Raw genomic sequence first — 21,426 nt, 5'->3', positions numbered from 1 at the left:
TCAATCTGAAACACTAAATCTACTTTACAAAAATACAGCAGAATGACAGACATAATAAAAATTGCTATTAGTTTGTCAATATTCTGTAGCAATTCACTACATTTAAAAAAATGAAACTTTACATATACGAATTAAAGAATAGGTTGAGAAACTCAGCGGCATGGAATGCAAGAATGTAATATAATCTTTTTTAGACAGAAACACTCATAAAATGAGGGAGTAAATTTAAAAATTATAAACAATTTTTTCTAGAATACTTGAAATTTTCGCTAAAAGTAAACTCATCAGCCGAACCCAAACTTACATATATTTGTATACATTTACGCTTCCAAGTGAAAAATGCGTCTCATCTCTCCATATTAAATTTGAAAGCAAGTTTACAGTATTTTAGTTTAAAAAATCACATGGCTTCAAATATCAGTGAAAAATGTAGTTTACCTACCAATTGAAGTTTATGATTTGATATTTAAAATCCGCACAACGGCCTGAGCATTTATGAGTAAATCACGTGGTGTATGTATCTTGTTTTACTTTAGCAGGTTAATAAATTACTTGGTTTTCAATTGCTTTAAGCCCACATGAAAACAAAGCAAAGAGTTACGAGTAGCTTCTTGGTACCGACATGTGTATAAAGTACGTACACGATAACGAAAACATAGTCTAATAAGTGGGAAGTGAGAGAGTGATGAGAGGGAGCGTAGAAGTCCCAAACCGGAAAAATAACAGAATCTACGCATAGTTATTGCCGTGAGACTTCGATCAAAAATACTTACAAATACATCTCGCGCTCCATCACACCCAAAATAAATTTACGAAAACGTACAGTCCACAAGAACCTCTGTCGCAAAGTTTAGAGGGCGTGAAACTGGCTGTACAAGGTTGCTAAAACACTTCGGAAGCTCCTAGAGAACATGCAATCAGGTAAGTCATTTACAGTAAAAGAAATATACAAAACAGACTTCAAAAAGCTTTCAGAATTCTGAAATAAAGAAATACCTAAATCCATAAGATTAGTAACATCAAGTAAAGGACTCATTCAGTCGTATATGAAAACTATTTGTGAAACCCCTTTACAACAGAAAATGATAGAACCTCAGTGCATAATAAATTATCAGAAACATCTTACGCTTATTCTGGCAGAGGAGCTATAACGTAGTTTGCGCAGACTGCGCATAACACCCCTCAAAATTGAAATAAGGACCGTTTACGCTAAAATTACTTTCCAAACAAACCAGTATATTGATATAATAACTTAATTCTGGATAACATCATTCCATGTTAATATTTGAGCAATACTTATTTTGACCACTGTATGTCTCAGAAAATCTTCTCTAACTGTGTGTCACTTTGGATACGAATCTCCCCTTCACCATTACACGACGAAAATGTTCAAGTAATGATTTTAATGCCGTCATACTTCACTGCAAAAGAACTATGCAAGTTTTACAGCAGTTTAGATTTAAATGGCTCATACTAGCCCCTATACGTTAACATGAAATAGTTCATTGGTAATATTATAGAAATGAGCAATTCAGACGGAATAAACAGTTGAAAATTTCTGTATTCACTTTAACGTACGTGTGGAAGACACGTGGTAGCTTTAGGCTAAGCTTTACATATAGGACCTCCTAAAAGCGGAATCAGAAATTCAAGTTTCACCGAATATCGTAACCTACGGTACCACGTACTGATAATCAACGATGAATCCAATATTCAGAAGGCTCTAATTCAATACCACACAATCAAAACCGAAAATTATCAAATGACAGTGCACGACGAATTCTAATGGAGACAATGTTGATTAGATTTAGCCGTTTATTCGCTACAGCGCATCAGATGCGCGATTAACTTAATAATTGAACTCAGTTCCGTTAAAAAGAAACAAACCGAGCTAAATAATATTAGCGACCGCTGAAATAGCTTCGCAAAATAGAAACATAAGTATTGTATCCACAGAATGAGCTTTTCTGCACTGAGCAGGAAATATACATGGTGAGTCACTAGCTGTTGCCACCTAGAATAACTCCGAAAGAGTGATTGTAGCTGAAAAGTTTGTGGGACAAATGTTGCATGGGCCAACAGGGGCCATAATATGACGTTGCTTTTTTGTAGCTAGGTGGGGTCGCGTCAGAAAGAAGCAAAAGACCCTTTAATATTATGGTTTTAGGTTACTTCTGGCGAAAAATTAAACTTGTATCTAACGATAAATATAAACTAAGTAAACTGAAGTAATAAATAAGAAACTATCAGCATCGATTGCGGTAATGAAACCAACCTTTACCTAGGTTTCAGACCAAGTAACTAAGCCTTCTTCAGAAGATAAACCTGATTTTATAATATGTCTACGAGGGTATGGTCTAGAAATAAAACGAAAACATTCTGAATAGGCGTAGTCACACTTTAAAAAGGCAGTACATAGGTACTAAGTCACCACCAAGAGTTAAGCTCCGACGAGCGCCTCGTCTCCATTGACGCCGTGCAATGGGTCTCGGGAGCTGACGTGAAACCAAGTAGACCTATATGACGCTCTGCATATCAACAAGGCAGGAAGCAGTAGAATAAGTGATGTTTATGCAAAAAAGATAGCTTAAATGAGAAAGCCTACCTGTTGTTCCTTCAGATTTCAAAGTTTAGTTTAATTATTTTATAATTTTCAAATCGATTCATTCTGGGTAGCGGCCAACGATTGGCTTGCTCGACATAAAGAAGAAATTGTGAAGAAACATGACAAGAAGCCTTCTAGCTTGACGAGTAATATTAAAGTAGACAAAAAGTCAACTAGTTACAATAGAGCAACAACCGAACCAAAAAATTTATGAACGGGTCATTAACAAAACAAATATTATTTGTTAACCTTCTGAAAGTGCATTATTAGCGAAAGGGCTTAAATATAACGTTGAACCTCGGGTTACAGAAACAAAAATCATGGAAAATCTAATTATAGATCTTAAAGTTGGTTTAGAGGGGTCGAAAATAGCCAGAAATACGCAAACACGCTTAGCCTATGAGTTTTGCAAAATTTTAGAAAACAATATAAAGAACAATCAAAATGATGGTAACACACATAAGACCATAAAAAGTATTAGTCAGAAGTGCATACAGAACGATGCCATAGTTACGAAAGCCGATAAAGGGAATTCAATAGTTATTTCCACTGAGACGGAATATATAAATAAAACAAAAGCGTTTTTTGATGAAAATTGGATTTTCCCGCTTGATATTGATCTGAAAGGAATAAGGGTTGGGCTTCAAAACACTAACAAGTTAATAGGCGAGTTCCGGAAAAGGTGGGTTATCAATATTAATCCCAAACCATTGAAGATGAGAAGCCAGTTTAAGATTCACGAATGTGATCATCCGATCTGCCCGATCGTAGATAGTACCGGGATTTCCTACAACAAGTTAGCTTGATTTCTGTATTAGAAAGTAAAAAATAATTTTGTGTTTACAGAGAATTACCCCGTTAAAAATTCTACGAAGTTAGCCAGTTCGTTGGAGAGCGTAACGTGCTCCGAAAACTCTAAGTTAGTGTCTTTCGAAATAACAAATGTATACACCAATGTTCCGGTGGAGCAAACCCTCCAGATTTTAGAACGTAACTTGCATCAATATAAGAAACTGGCGGACAATAAAATAGACGAGTTAATGAATCTTCAGCGCATTGTGTTGAAACATAATTATTTCATATTTAACGGAAAAATATCTTCCCAATCATGTGGACTAGCTATGGGAAGCCCGCTGGCTGGCATTCTGTCTGAAATTTTTCTAAATTATCTAGAATGTGGTTTTTTCGCCAGTAACGTAGACATCATGGATAACATAGCCTTTTAAGAAATATACGTAGACGATATACTTCTTTTTATTGACGGCAACAAAAACGACATAGTCAAAGTTTTCCTAACGTTTAATGAGCTCCATGAGAAGATTAATTTTACACTTGAAAATGAATCCTGTAACAGATCCTTAAATTATTTAGATCTGACCCTCAGGATCGTAGATAGGCACATCGCGTTCAGCATTTTCCGTAAAAGTATATTTTCTGATAATGTCATAGCGGTCGATTCCGCCCATCCGCAAGCTCATAAGTTAGCTTTTTTTTCAATATAGTATACATTGTACCCTGACAATTACTCTGTCTCCAGATGCTTTAAAATGTGAATTACTGAAGCTTGAGGAAATTTCTCGAAGTAATGGTTACAAGGCTGATTTGGTGAAGCAAATGTACAACAAGAAACTAAATAAAAGCAATAATACGTCATACACATTAAATGACTGAGGAGAAAGTGAACCTGCTGCGTTTTTATCTGTTCCCTTCATAGGCCGGGTTTCTTACAGATTAGGTCAATGCATAAGAATCATGGGTTTAAGGTAGCATTTTCAACCAATAATAATCTGAAAAATACTTTGGTCCATACACTGCAATTATCACATGAGAAACCATTTCACTCTGGGGTTTATGAAATCACTTGTGGGGACTACCTGAACTATTACATATGTCAAACAGGCAGAGCTATTGCTGCTAGATATATGAAGAACATTCCAACCAAAAGTGGTGACGGCGCACCAGGTTCTTCCTACGCCGAAGGCGAAAGGCAAAGGTCCCGAGTTCGAGTCTCGGCCCGGCACACAGTTTTAATCTGCCAGGAAGTTTCATATCAACGCACACTCCGCTGCAGAGTGAAAATCTCATTCTAGAATAAGAAGTATATCTACATCAACTGATAGAAACACCTACTCGACCATCTGTGCACAGGTTATCCGAAATTGATTGCACTTTGGCGTTTACATACTACAGTTTCGCTGTTTTATGTCATATTTCATTAATAACGATGGGTGCGTTATACAGCATTCGTTTGAAAGGGCCATTATATTATAATAGTGTAAGACGGGGTAGTGTCTTCGCACTCATATAAATCCACGCTCAGTTTGTTATATTTTAGTCAAAACATAGTGCAGAGGCTTTACGTTTCAGAGTTTCAACCATTCTATAAGTTATTTGTTTTAAGATATAACTGCGTTGGTTTGACAGTCATGGTCTCAGTCAGACATACGCAATGTTTCCCGCCATGCTGTTATGCAGCGCGTCAACTAAGTCTACTTAGTTTCACGTGAGCTCCCGAGACCCACCGCACGGCGCCCTTGCAGACGAGGCGCTCGCCGGAACTTGAGTCTCGGTGGTTACTTAGTACCTATGTACCGCATTTTTAAAATGTGACTACGCCACTTAATGCTGTTTTCGTTTTATTTCTAGACCATGCCCTCGTAGACATATTATAGTATCAGGTTTATCTTCTGAAGGAGGCTCAATTACTTGGTCTGAAACCTAGGTAAAGGTTGGTTTCATTACCGTAATCGAGGCTGATAGTTTCTTATATATTAGATAATCACGATTGCTGACTGGGCTGCAGTGTTGAAAGTACTAAAAGAAAGCACCTCTAGTTGTCACAGGTTCCTTTCACTGTCGTAACACATCACATGTATACTGTCATATTTTGTACACAAATATGGCGTCGGAAACTATTGGGTGCTTGGATCGTATATCAGAAGAGAAAACATTGACGCAAAATACAAAGAATATACACCCTAACAACATTATTAGAGAAATTTTTTTTAATTATTTGGAGGGTGTTGTTTGAGGTGTTTAAGACATTCGTTGGAATAAATACTTCAGGTGGTATATAAATCCGATTTTGACACGTTAAAATAGCTTATACTTCATACTCATTTAAAAAATCATTTGAAGTGTTACAAACACTAAGTAAAATAATCATATTGACTACAGTGGTAAAATTATACACAAACAACAGTTTTTGTTGGAATTCATAGACAGATTTGAAAGACAGGAGGCAGAGGCAGAGGAAGAGAAAGACAAGGTGAGAAGGAGAGAGAGAGAGTGGAAAGAGTGATTGTATGAGAGCAAACTTTCCAAGGGAAGGGGTCCTAAGATTATATCAGTTACACGTAACAACTGCCTAAAGGTTCCGGTAACACATTGGTCAATGCTTAAAAATATACAGATGGATGAGCAATTTGTGCCAGTAGATGATGTACACATAGTCTGAAGCTGACAAGGGGTACAAGCTGTTGGTGTGATGATAGATCTGTAAATGAGGTCAATCTCTTCTACACTCGGGGGGCTGTTGTGGTAACACAAGTAAATATTTATGGTGAATATTAGGGTGTGATTGTGTAATAATGTTGTTTGGACGTATATTCTTTGTACTTTGCTGCAATTTTTTCTCTTCTGCTATATGATCCATGCACGCAATAGTTCTGACGTCCTATTTGTTTACAAAATATGACAGTATACATGTGATGTGTTACGACCGTGAAAAGAACCTGTGACCACTGAAGGTATTTCATTTTACTTATTTTGTGTGTACCGTTAGATACACGTTTAATTTTTTATCAAAAGAAACCGAAAACCATGTTCTGAAATAATGTTTTGTTTCTCTACTACACAGAGCCACAAGTTCCCCCAAAAATCGTAACACAACACACACACACAAAATCATATTAACAACTGTAAATCCACCTGATGATGAGGTTTAAACCATTGAAACACGTCGTGGAGATAAATAAACAGTTACTGGTAACAGTAAACTTGTTGTTTCATTTAATGTCAGTAAGCGTCACGGTAAAACCTAACCTAAAAATGTTTGCATTTAAATGTCCTTGAAGGTGAACGAAGGTCGAAAAGTTGACATGAACGTTCCTTTACAGAAGGCGTTCGAGGTGATGACCATTGGTATCAATGCAGTGCTGCAATTTTCTTATCATGAATTGAGTGGTATTGCTTATCACTTCGGCAGTTATCGAAGGACATGCTTTGACTATTCTTTCTCGTACATCGTGCAAATAGTAAATATTCGCTGAATACGGTGTATCCATCTAACGTGCCATTGACATGCAAACACCATTCGACTGTTTCGCAATACAACACTAATAGGAACGGTACGACTAGTATCGTCGAATCAAGCGAATGTGAATGACGTATTCCTTCGAAGAACAAGTCGATACGCTTCTCGTTTACGTAGAATGCCAACGAAATTCTGAGAGAGCTAGAGACTTATAAGCTGAAAGATATCCTCAAAATAGTCACTCTACACGTCGTACATTTAAAAATGTGTATGAGAAATTGAGAACAACTGGATGTTTAACGCATCGGAAACAGATAAGGCAAAGTAAAATTACTAACGAGGAAACGGAAATTGGTACTCTTGCCACTGTGATTCGAGATCCTTGTATTAGTTCGCATCAAATCGCAAATGAATCTGACATGAGCCAGAGTAGTGTTGTTCGTGTTCTGCATCGTCATAAATATCATCTCTACCGTATCAGTCTCCACAAAGAATTAACTGGTACGGATTGTATGCGTCTCATTGAATTCTGCCGATGGTCTCACCTTCAGATTCAGAGGGCTGACTCATATATTAGTTTGATTTTATTTACTGACGAGGCTACATTCACTAACCGTAGAAATGTTAATTTGCATAACATGCATGATTGGGCAATTGAAAATCCATGATGGCTACGGCAAGTTGCACGCCATAAACCGTGGTCGGTGAGTGTATGGTGTGGGATTCTGGAGGACAGAATTATAGGCCCCTATTTCGTCGAAGGAAATCTTAATGGTAGGAGGAATACATTCCTGCAAGAAACATTAGGTCTAGAATGAAATTTTCACTCTACAGCGGACTGTGAGTGGAGATGAAACTTCCTGGCAGATTAAAACTGTGTACCGGAGTGAGACTCGAGATCGGGACCTTCACCTTTCGCTGGAAAGTGCTCTACCAACTGAGCTACCCAAGCACGACTCATGCCCCGTCCTCACATCTTTAATTCCGCCAGTACCTCGACTCCTACCTTCCAAACTTCACAGTAGCTCTCCTGCGAAGCTTAGCACTCCTGGAAGAAAGGATATTGCGGAGACATGGCTTACCCATGGCCCGGGGGATGTTTCTAGAATGTTCATATCAGCGCACACTCCGCTGTAGAGTGAAAATTTCATTCTAGAAATGAGTTGCAGACACAGTTCCCAAATCTTTGGATCGGACGCGGAGGAGATGTGTCGTGGCCAGCATGTTGACCAGACTTCACGCCTCTGGATGTTTTCTTGTTGGGATTCGTAAGAGACATTGTTTATAAAGACGTTCCAAGTACACCTGAAGATATGCGAGAGAGAATTGTCAGAGCACGTGCTTCGTGCCTATGTGACAAGGAATACTACCCAATCGAAGAAAGAATATTGCAGCACTGCATTGATGCCAATGGTCAGCACTTCAAATAACTTCTGTAAATAGAGGTTGATGCCCCCTTTTTGACCTTCGTTGACCTTCAAAGACCTTACTGTTACGCATCATTGGATTCATCTCGATAGCCACTATCAGAAAATAAGTACCAAACTATAGCATCCCATTTAAAAAACAAAGTTGATCGTCATATCTCTGAAGCGATCTCACCTAGCAACAAAAAACCAACGTCATATTATGGTCCACGTTGTCCTATGCAACTTCTATCCCACACACTTTTCAGCTCCTATCACACTTACAGATTTATTCTAGGTGGCAACTGTTAATGACTCCCCCTGTAGATTTCGGTGCAGTCACTCCATTTTCTAAAGACAAGCAAAGTGACTTAGAAAATTTCATAAAACGTAAAAAGTAATACTTTTTTCGCATTTCAATTGTAGCACCACCTTAATGGAGCATATAGTTCGCTTTAGAAGGCTGTAGTTGGTGCCAGAATGGTACCAGGCTGTCATATGGCCCTCCACCACCGACGCAGATCATGGAAATCATGGGAATGAAGCGGTGCGTATATATGCCAGTTAACAGCATGGAATCAATGCAGTAAGAATGATCTACGAGACGACGCTAGTCGCCTTTGGACATTCCAGTGACCTCACCGTAAATAAAAATGACCGACTCATTGATTTATTAATACGGATTCTCCAAGATGCCTACAAGAAATGGTGCAGCCCCATAGACATATAACACGGTGTAAGAAGGGAGTTCGGAAAAATGTCCTCACCGACAGGAAACCGAGAACCGTGTCACGTCTTGTCAGTGACAGTCGGGTTTAAACTCTACAGAAGTTTCTGCATTTGGTGAACATACCGGAGGAGAGTACATTTAATGGATATTTGAGATCGCGAACCTCGCAAAAGACCATTGGTCACAAGGGGATATAAAGCACTGCCTTTTCAGTGGGCCACAAAGCACAGGCACTTTACAGTAGCTGACGGGTAGCGTGTAATGTGGATCGCTGCGTCTCCATTATGCTTCTTTTGAAATGATACCGGGAGTCTAATGCACCGACGGCTAAATGAGGCGTTTAACGCTGAGTGAGTGAAGGCTGTGTTTGTGAGATAGTCTGTCATACTATACGTTGGGCTCATTCACTCAGCTGATTGTGAGTGCATCCAGGGTGTTTCTATAAGTATTCTTAGCGGAAAAGTGTTGCTCTTTATTCCTCATCGTTTTGATGAGTATGCTGTAAACACTTCCACATTAGGGACGCAATACAGCAGCGACTCCATTTAGCACAGAAGCATCAAGTCCTTGGTACAATTCGGTGGTATGTGGCACCAGATGTACGCACAGGTCACGTAATTCATGTAAAGTACAGACTAGTATTTTGTCGGCACAGAGTGGGCGCCCGATAGTGTCCCAGTTGTGTTCCATCCCTCCAGACAAGACGAGTTTTTTGGCCAAGATTTCGTTGTAGCACTATTTTGGCCTTGCAACATACATAGTTTACATAGTCCCTTCCGATCCCTGTTCTTGCACATTCCATATTTTCTTAAACTTTAATTTTAAACATAACCTAGAAATGTGAACAAAACAATTGATAAGAGCAATTCTGCCTGACTGTGTAGAGCTAACAGTGTGTGCCACAAAATAATAAGACAATTTTTTGGGAGAGATAATCGCTGAAATTCCCACACACGACAATGAAACTATATGTAATCAGTAAAACAACTAACAATGAAATGAATCGTAATTCCACTTTTACTGCACTCAAGGAACACACGACTTAAGTAATTGTTCCCTTAAGAATGGAACATTCGTATGAGTTCCAAATACAGATTGCCTCAAAATCCTATCTGAATTGTTTGCCTCTGACTCGCATGTGATTCGCTAGAACCTGACACTTAACCACGTCACACATGACAAAGAAATGAGTGGCCCTGGTGTGGTGGCACCATCTCCTCCCCCCCCCCCCCCCCCTCCCTCTCACTTGCTACGTGGTTACCTCTTATGACACAGTTTACTGCCGTGTTCGGCTGTCCTGTCTTCACAATCCACTAGTGTGTCTGTTATTGTAACTCACATGTTGCCACATGGGCTGCAGCACCCATGGCCCTTAGCCTAACGCTCCACAGTGGCTCTCACAGTACTTTTGATTACCTTTGCAAAAGACTTATAATTTTTTGTCTCAAATCTGGGAAGCTGCCCTACAGCCTCTATGAATAGTAGCAAGTGTTACATTTGGGAAATCGAGCGTCAGATGTGTCATCCGCAGCAGCAAGACTTGTACAAAGAACTAAAAATAGCAGAAACTTGACTTTGAAACGGCACTTGTGTTACACTTTACAAGGCAAGTGTTATTCGTGTCTGTGTAGACACACCAACAGTTGCGTTTGAATTCAGTGCACTACCCAATTCATTTAAAAGCAAAACATCAGGCTCTTACCTGTCGTCTTCTTCTACTGATATTAATCAGGTTGTTTCAATGTAATACTTGGAGCTTTCGTTACCAAAAGTTGCATGACACAGAATAATATTGGCCCAGTTTAGTACTCATAGTAAGCAGAATGAGATTTTCACTCTGCGGCGGAGTGAGCGCTGATATGAAACTTCCTGGAAGATAAAAACTGTGTGACGGAGCGAGACTCGAACTCGGGACCTTTTGCCTTTCGCGGGCAAGTGCTCTACTATCCTTTTTTATCTCATTTTCGTCTAGATTGTTCATTGAATTTAATCGTGGCAGACGTCCGATTACATCCGTTCAGGTTGATCGTTGATCGGTCTACTCAGTTTTTTTGTTACAAAGGGTAGCTAAACCCTCTGACCGAACACGCTGAGCTACCGTGCTGGCATCCATCTGAGCTACACAGGCACTACTCACGCCCCGTTCTCACAGCTTTACTTCTGCCAGTACCTCGTGTCCTACCTTCCGAACTTAACAGAAGCTCCTCTGCGAACCTTGCAGAACTAGTACCCTGGAAGAAACGATACTGCAGAGACATGGCTTAGCCACAGCCTGGGGGTGTTTCCAGGAGTGCTAGTTCTGCAAGGTTCGCAGAAGAGGTTCTGTGAAGTCTGGAAGGTTGGAGACGAGATACTGACAGAATTGAAACTGTGGGGCGGGTCTTGAGTTGTGCTTGGGTAGCTCAGATGGTAGAGCACTTGCCCGCGAGAGGCAAAGGTCACGAGTTCGAGTCTTGGTCCAGCACACATTTTTAATCTGCCAGGAAGTTTCTTATTAGCGCACACTCCGCTGCAGAATGAAAATCTCATTCTGGAAACATCCAACAGGCTGTGGCTAAGTCACGTCTCCACATATCCTTTCTTCCAGGAGTGCTAGTTCTGCAAGGTTCGCAGAAGAGCTTCTGTGGAGTTTGGAAGGTAGGAGAGGAGGTACTGGCAGAAGTAAAGGTGTGAGGACAGGGCATGAGTCGTGCTTGGGTAGCTCAGGTGGTAGAGCACTTGCCGGCGAAAGGCAAAGGTCTCGAGGTCGAGTCTCGGTCCGGCACATAGTTTTAATCTGCCAGGAAGTTTCACTCATAGTAAGGTCTGAACAACTGATGATATACTTTCATTTCCTTAATTGTGTGATTATAATCTTGAAAGTGGATTCTCCGATTATTCACGACCATTCGCTGACTTTATAACAGCCACAGTTGATACTGGCCATGCCACACAAACAGATAATATGCTTGTAATACCATCTGGTTGCAATGCCTGTTAACAATGGGGAACATAATATGTAGTTTATCTCCAAAGTAATTTCATAACGTCGTCTTTTCTCAACATTTTAACTTAACATCATTCGCAGAGTTTTCGATCAAAACCGTGTAACATTATGCACTATTCTTTCACAAACTAGTAAGTATAAACACACTACCTAAGTTTCATACGGTGAGTCCATGCCACTCATTTCATGAAACATCCAGAACCTTTCTCGCAACTCATTGCTTAGCAGTTTCTGTACCATGAATGTCAATACAGATAACTGTTTCAAGGAAGTAATTTACAATAGTCGTCGTCACCTGCCGTGCCACCAGTACTCAAGCATATTACGTACCACATTTAATAATTAAATTATTAACTAAACCTTCCTCTCTCGTCTTAAATTCATTCTACACACATTTTTAGATCATCAACAATATTTCTTCAAACGTAAGTACTTTACCAAATCGTAAACACATTACATACAATTACGTTACATACAATCACTTGAGTACTTCTGAGAAGCGGTTTTTATTTCTGCAGTGCCACTTCATGCGTTAAAGCTGATAAAATATGCTGTAATTAGTCACTAATGATATGTTTATTACAGATCTATACTTCAACTACTGTGTGGCTGTTATCAGTGGCAAAAACGTATAACAGTACATTACAATAAGAAAAATCTATGAATCAAACATATTATAGTGGTGTAAGCTTATCTATAAGAATACCCTCTGTTAGACGTTCCGCGCAAACATTTCACACAGAGGTCACTGTTCACAAATGTTACACAGCTAACCCCTGTGTACGTCATAATGGAGTGCAGAGCCCTCTATACGCTGGTAGTTTAGATTACCGAATTTGCTGGTCTTCGTCATAAAAAGTTGGCTAATACTAGGAAAAAATTAAATACAATAGATAAAAACAACTGCCAAAAGTAGCTTAGATGTGTATTATTTAAAAGCCAGTCCTAAACTCATCTGCTAGTCGACCTGTGTGGTTGCTGCTGTGCGAACTAAGGGTATTTCCGATATGTCGTTATTTAAAACGTTAATAAATAGTAAATGTATACAATTCCTCATGTTTACAGGAACAAAAATTTACTAAAAATCTTGTATTACAAACATCTTGCTTCATTTTAGCGCCCGTTTCAATTAAAAATAAATACCAGAAGCATTAGGAACTTAAATATAACGAAGGTACCTTATAAGAAACAAGGAATATTACGTTTTAGAGTGTATCTACACCTAGAATTCCCATAATACCAATAATTATTGGTTCAATTTGGTGCTAAATTCACTGAATTTTATAGCAATCGGACTGTCTATAGAAATAAAAAATATGTTATCTAATACCGAACAATTTGTTATATGTGAGCCTAGAGAGGTTCTATTATATCAATCCATTACTGTCGGATATTTGGGCTTGCTGGCATCTGCTGTCAATTGTGAAGCCCAAAGAAATTTCTAAAAGGTTCTCAAATTGGGGGGCTCCTTGTTGCCACCTGCTTATTGTCCAGTGTTGATGGCAGAAACGAACATGGTACTTCATGTGTATTAACGAATAGTGGTAGGTGAAGATAAACAAAATACTAGTTATATGTTTGGCCACTAGATGGTGTGAACGTGCAACTACTATTGACTTGGCCCATATGGGTGCGTGTTTTCTGGTGCAGCACACATATGTGCAGAATAGTCGTAGTATTTTAGGGTATTTGACTTCCTAGTTTCTTACATGTTATCCAGTTATAAGATGTCATAGCTATCGGGAAAGACTTTAAGGATGAACAGATGCAGTTGTTCTCAGTAATGTTCTCGTGGACTATAGCTGTCATGGTACCGCCCGTTAGTACCATAGATCCCATGAAAAACCAGAAAACGTCCTTCATTGCATAATACTGAACCCACTGATGCACGTCTCTAAAACCGTACATGTTTCGAATACTGCTCATGTCTTTGATAAAACGTGGACGTCCATCACCTTCTCACCTTCTCATGGTTTTACTGTCCCTCAATCACTTTACGTAGATGGTCACGACAGTAGCTCAATAACAGGTGCTCGTTCCCTACCACCAGACCGTAAGACTTTTTCCTTCATCAAGTTTCTGTCAGTGGATTTTCCCATTTGTGATCTGGCCTGTATTGTGGTTAAAATGATTTCCCATTGGGATTTGCAACACTAATTTATTTGCCGTACAGCCTCACGTACCTAAAACGTAATGAGGCTGAATGCACACACGCGGTAGCCCTAATCATCCATCCCACGTCTACTCCACTCACAAGTGAAGAAGGAGTGGTCAGTAAGCGATCACACAATGGCCATATGATGTGGAGCCTCCAGGTAATACCTAGCAATGTCGCGATGTGGTCAGCACACAGGACTCGCATTGGAAAGGGCGACGGTTTAAACCCGCGTACGGTCATCCTGATCTCGGTTTTCCTTGATTTTTCTAAATCACTTCAAGAAAATGCCGGGATGGTTCTTCTGAAAGGGCACGGCCGATTTCCTTCCCCATCCTGCTTTAATCTGAGCTTCTGCCCTGTCTCTAATGACCTCGTTGTTGACGGGGCGTTAAGCAGTAATCTCCTCCGTCTCCGCCTCCTTCTCCTCCGTCTCTTACTCCTCCAGGTAAGGAAGGCATCGATCTGTCTGTTCCGTGACGAGGCTTTGACAAACCGCATTTTGTCTCCCTCTCGTAGGTTCTCCGTTTATCATGGAATTTCCAATAAACTCAGGAAAGTAGCACGCGAACAGCCGATCATCTTCTCTCTTTCCGAGATGTTCATTACCAGGTGCCTGGCCAGAAAAATCTCCCCATTGTCTACATCACTTATTCTGTTGGATTACCCCATTTTCAGTCAGTATCGTCGCTGAAGTGGTTTCCCACTCGTCCCTGCTCCGCTTACATACTTGCATTTTCCATACCGCATAGCATGCAGGCAACGCCATCAAGCGGCGTTCAAACTTGTTGTGGGCATTTGTCATGAAGTATTGTCCCCTCATTATGTTTTCTTATTATACAGAATTGTTACTGTGTGATTTAGCTGATTAGCTACAGTTTGTCGCTTCCTTACGGTTAATGACCTAGTTACGCCAGTTTATGTTGGTTGTTGTTGATGTTGTGGTCTTCAGTCCTGAGACTGGTTTGATGCAGCTCTCCATGCTACTCTATCCTGTGCAAGCTTCTTCATGTCCCCGTACGTACTGCAGCCTATATCCTTCTGAATTTGCTTAGTGTACTCATCTCTTGGTTTCCCTCTACGATTTTTACCCTCCACGCTGCCCTCCAGTACTAAATTGATGATCCCTTGATGCTTCAGAACATGTCCTACCAACCGATCCCTTCTTCTTGTCAAGTTGTGCCACAAACTCCTCTTCTCCCCAATTCTGTTTGATACCTCCTCATTAGTAATGTGATCTACCCATCTAATCTTCAGCATTCTTCTGCAGCACCACATTTCGAAAGCTTCTATTCTCTTCTTGTCCAAACTATTTACCGTCCATGTTTAACTTCCATACATGGCTACACTCCATACAAACACTTTCCGAAACGACTTCCTAGCACTTAAATCAATACTCGATGTTAACAAATTTGTCTTCTTCAGAAACGCTTTCCTTGCCATTGCCAGTCTACATTTTATATCCTCTCTACTTCGACCATCATCAGTTATTCTGCTCCCCAAATAGCAAAACTCCTTTACTACTCTAAGTGTCTCATTTCCTAATCTAATTCCCTCAGCATCACCCGACTTAATTCGACTACATTCCATTATCCTCGTTTTGCTTTAGTTGACATACTTTCAAGACAATGTCCACTCCGTTCATCTGCTCATCCAAGTCCTTTGTTGTCTCTGACAGAATTACAATGTCATCGGCGAACCTCAAAGTTTTTATTTCTTCTCCATGGATTTTAATACCTACACCGAATTTTTCTTTTCTTTCCATTACTTCTTGCTCAATATACAGATTAAATAGTATCGGGGAGAGGCTACAACCCTGTCTCACTCCCTTCCCAACCACTGTTTCCCTTCCATGTCTCTCGACTCTTATTACTGGCATCTGGTTTCTGTACAAATTGTAAATAGCCTTTCGCTCCCTGTATTTTACCCCTGCCATCTTCAGAATTTAAAAAGGAATATTTCAGTCAACATTGTGAAAAGCTTTCTCTAAGTCTACAAATACTAGAAACGTAGGTTTGCCTTTCCTTAATCTGTCTTCTAAGATACGTCGTAGGGTCAGTATTGCTTCAGGTGTCCCAACATTTCTACGGAATCCAAACTGATCGTCCCCGAGGCGGCTTCTACCAGTTTTTCCATTCGTCTGTAAAGACTTATTTAACTGATAATTTTCACATCTGTCAACACCTACTTTCTTTGGGATTGGAATTATTATATTCTTCTTGAAGTCTGAGGGAATTTCGCCTGTCTTGTACAACTTGCTCACCAGGTGGTAGAGTTTTGTCAGGACTGGCTCTCCCAAGGCCGTCAGTAGTTCTAATGGAATGTTGTCTACTTCCGCGGCCTTGTTTCAACTCATGTCTTTCAGTGCTCTGTCAAACTCTTCACGCAGTATCACATCTCCCATTTCATCGTCATCTACTTCCTCTTCCATATCCATAACATTGTCCTCAAGAACATCGCCCCTGTATATACCCTCTATATACTCCTTCCACCTTTCTGCTCTCCCTTATTTGCTTAGAACAGGGTTTCCATCTGAGCTCTTGATATTCATGCAAGTGGTTCTCTTTTCTTCAAAGGTCTCTTTAATTTTCCTGTAGGCAGTATCTATCTTACCCCTCGTGAGATTAGCCTCTATGTCCTTACGTTTCTCCTCTAGCCATCCCTGCTTAGCCATTTTGCACTTCCCGTGGATCTCATTTTTGAGACGTTTGTATTCCTTTTTGCCTGCTTCACTTACTGCATTTTTGTATTTTCTCCTTTCATCAAATAAATTCAGTATCTCTTCTGTTACCCAAGGACTTCTACTAGCCCTCTTCTTTCTACCTACTTGCTCCTCTGCTGTCTTCACTATTTCATTCCTCAAAGCTACCCATTCTTCTTCTGCTGTATTTCTTTCCACCATTCCTGTTAATTGTTCCCTTATGCTCTCCCTGAAACTCTGTAAACCTCTGGTTCTTTCAGTTTATCCAGGCCTCATCTCCTTAAATTCCCACCTTTTTGCGCTTTCTTCAGTTTTAATCTACAGTTCATAACCAATATATTGTGGTCAGAGTCCACATCTGCCCCTGGAAATATCTTAAAATTTAAAACCTGGTTCCTAAATCTCTGTTTTACCATTGTATAATCTATCTGAAACCTTTTAGTATCTTCAGGGTTCTTCCATGTATTCCACCTTCTTTCATGATTCTTGAACCAAGTGTTAGCTTGGTTACTGTTGTAAATATCGCCAGGTAGAGATAAAAGATATAGTCTGCTGAGTGGTCTCCTGCATTGGACGGTTTATTACGCTCTGTGCCGCTGTGAAACCCATGCAGCCCTTCGCTGATACGGCTCCCCCTCGTGGAGGACCCCCTCTGGGGTGGCAGGGAGGGAAACCAGAAGGGTGGGGTGGCGGCGCTGCCACGTCACCGGGCCGTCGTTATCTGTGGGAACGCGCACCCGCTTCTGGGCTCGCACCGTGCCGTGCAGTAATGTCCGCCAGCCGAGTTACCCCTATCCGGGCACTTGGGCTCAAGTTTTAGTCGGTTGTGAGTCTGGGGAATACCCATCGTTTTTTCAGTACAAATTTATGCAATATCGCCCATGAAAATTAAGTAGGATATACTCATTTTCTAAAAACCTCATTACAGAAGTTTACATGTCAAACTTTAATTATCTTCAGTATGTGCACCACCCAGAGCCGTGTCCCATATCCGTTCCTACTCCTGGAGACTTGTCGTAATCCAGCCGTTGTCTTGCATATGAAAATCGCCTGTACCATTATCATTTGTAAATATGCTCTACATTTTCCTCGTTCTTCCCTGAAACAGTTTTGTTTTCTGTGACCGGACGTGGATAAGAGATATCGGTTACACACGTACTATACCCGATGATGCCCACATTATTAGTTAAACTGAATTTCATCTTCACACTGAAGCATACTATTGCTGTATTGCTTTTGGAAATGAATATATCGCTTTATAAAAGTTTCTGGTAGCCATAATTAGTGTTCCGGCAACTTATATAGCCTGACAACGGATGCTACTGGTTAAGAATGGCAATAATGATTTATCCTCTGATTTCGTGTGTGATCACTCACACCCTATGGCATAAATAGATTAATCCCTTACTGGGGCACTACCATTAGATATAAAACATTGAAATCCATGTTCTTTTTATTGCGACTCGACAGCATACGACCGTTCCACGCGAAACCTGAGCAATGACTGCCTTTGTCTCGTATAAAGGCACGAGAACCGTAGTGCTTGGGGATTGTTGAACGAAACTCCTAACATAATTTTGTAAAATTTTTGAAAAGATAATGTATTACAGGATTGCCACTCATCAGTGTAGTAATAGGACACTTAGCCAGTCACAGTTTGTATTTCAAAATGGTTATTCTATTCAGTCAGATATTTATACATTTACTAAGCACATAGTGCAATCATTAAAAGGTGAAATATCACCAACTGGGGTCTTCTGTAACTTATCGAAGGCATCTGTTCGGTCAGGCATAATATTGTGCTAAGAATGATAAGTTTTTGTCGAAAACTTAAATCAGCAAACGCCTGGTTTTCTTGTTGGTTAAGGAACGGAATGCAGAAAATTACACTAGGCTCTTCGAAGGACGGCACGTCATCTTCATGAGGAGAAATCACAGTGAGAATCCCACAGGACTCTGCCTGTGGTCCATTACTGTTCTTGCCTTGCATTAATCATATGTCTTTTTACTTTAATCGAAAGACAGAAATAACCCTGTTAGCTGACGATGCGATCATTGTTGTGAAGTCAAGTAAAGAAGCATGAACAAGGAAAACAGTAAATGACGTTTCGTGAAGGGCTGAATGCCTTCGCACAAATAAGCTAGCTTTAAACACTGAAAAAACGTAGGTCATCTGGTTTCGTTCCGTCAAAAATATCCCACATCTGGTTTCGTACCGTCAAAAATATCCCACATTCTATTAACCTAGTACACCAGTAGTAAATAATAAACAAGGTAGAAAACTGTAAGTTCTGAAGTGTGTATTAAGACTTTAAAATAAAATCCATGTACACCTGCTAGAACGTTTAGGTCTGTTACTTACGTTATAATAGTAATTGCCAACTTTTCGCGTTTAGACGTCTTCATATTTTCATTCACTGACCTCTTATCGGATATTATTCTTGTAATTCCTCTTTTAAACAAAAATTATTCATTATGCGGAAGACATTAACAAGAATTATTTGAGGAATCAACACACTTTCAGGTATCTTTTTAACCAGCTGGAAATGTTAACCTCTTCTTCACAGCACATTTATTCACTTACGAAATTCGTTTTCAACAGTTCATGTAAACAGAGACATACCCGACACGAGAAAGAAAAATGATCTCCATTATCCTTTAATTGGTATGATATGGCGTCAGTACCGTTAATCTAGTAGAAAGCGATGGATGCTGTTTAAGGCTATGCGCAAACTATGCAGTTGTCTATACCAAATTAGCAACGCCAGAAGATAGTAAAAATTTGCCGAACGACCTGTAGAGAACTGATGGTCGGTGCAGGATCTGGCAGTTGACTCCGAACGTAAAAAAATGTAATATATGGTCGATACATAGGATAAGGAATCCACTACTGTACAGCTACACTATTGCTGACAAACAGCTGGAGAGAGCGTCTACCGTCAAATATCTAGACGTAACTATTCAGAGCGACCTTAAGTGGAATGACCACATAAAACAGCTAGTGGGAAAAACAGACACCAGACTCAGAGTGATCGGAAGAAACTTAAGCAAATGTAGCTCTTCCACGAAAGAAGTGGATTATAAGGCACTTGTTCGCTCGTTTCTTGAGTATTGTTCCTCTATCTCGGATACCTAGACTGTAGAACTGATAGAAGCAATAGAAAGGATCCAACGAAAAGCAGCGCGGGTCATCACGTGATCGTTTAGCTGGCCAGAGAGCGTTTCGGAGATGCTAAACGAACTCCACTGGCGGAGTGCGTGTGCAACACGGAGAGAGTTACTATTGAAATTTCGGCACAGCACTTTTCAGGAGGAGCGAACAACATACAAATCCCTCCACATACATCTCACGTATTGACGACGAGCAGAAAATTCGAGAAATTAGAGCCAATACAGAGGCTTGTAACAATCATTCTTCACACGCACTATTCGCGAGTGGAACAGGATTGGAGGGATCAGATAGTGGTACCGAAAATACCCCCAGGCACGCATCATTAGGAATTTGCGGAGTATGATGTAGCTGTAGATGGAGACTTTTCGAGGCGTGTTCGGAAGGACTTAGTTAAGGTTGAAATATGTAGCTATAGGTCTCTTTGACTGTCTACCTGTTTAAGTAAAATGTCTGAGAGATGGCAAAAGTCTTATGAAATGTAGATAAAAGGTATTTCTTATTGATGAATTTTTCAACGCTGCAAGGAAGTTTTTAAACAGAGATAACTACTAATTAATAAATATGTAAAACGCATGCAAGTACCAACAAAAATATGATTTTTCATATTTTTAGCTGTATATAAGTGTTCTACGTTTGTTCTTTGACACATTGCACTCCATAACGCTTACCATGAATTAAGTGCATGGAAAAAGCAACGAACAGCAAAACAATGTCTCTTGCTGGAAAAAGTGCGCTCAGCTCTGAATGTTCCAGACAACCACTTTTGCGAAAGAAATGTGACAGACTACGAGGTAACACATTTGTGCTTCAGGGATTTGCACTATCGGACAGACGTCCTTCAAAAATCTTTTATAGCAGCGAGACAAAGATCGAAATAGCTTGGTGCCAGGTATGGAATTTAAGGTGGATAGGATACCGCACAAATGCCTCTTATGGTCTATCACAGTTCGTGCAACAAATGACCTAACATTGTTATGATGAAGCTTTCACTGCTCACGTTAGTTCCCCTTCTTTGGAAAGTGATAGCTCATTGGTGTGTTCAGGATTTGTCTGTAATGTACTGCATTGATTGTAGAATATCTTGAAACAGTATGAATGCCACCGTGTCTAGCTAATCAAAGATTGTGATTGTGGTCTTATTTCCAGATTTCTTTAGGGGGTGGTTGGCCATCTGGCATCCACATGCTACTTCTCTATTTCGTAGCAGAGTCATAAAATTGCATCCACGTTTCAATTGCAGTGATGACGTATTTCAACCACCTATCACTCTCACCCTTCAGACTTCCCATCTGCGGCATACTTCAAAATGTCTGGAGGCAGCAGTCGCTATATGCAGAATGTAAACACTCTATACATCTTCATATGGGTGTTAAGAGTTCCATTATATATATATATATATATATATATATATATATA

Source organism: Schistocerca gregaria, chromosome 2 (genome assembly GCF_023897955.1).
Source record: "Schistocerca gregaria isolate iqSchGreg1 chromosome 2, iqSchGreg1.2, whole genome shotgun sequence".
Lineage (NCBI taxonomy): Eukaryota > Metazoa > Arthropoda > Insecta > Orthoptera > Acrididae > Schistocerca > Schistocerca gregaria.
Note: the sequence above shows the minus strand (reverse complement) of the source record.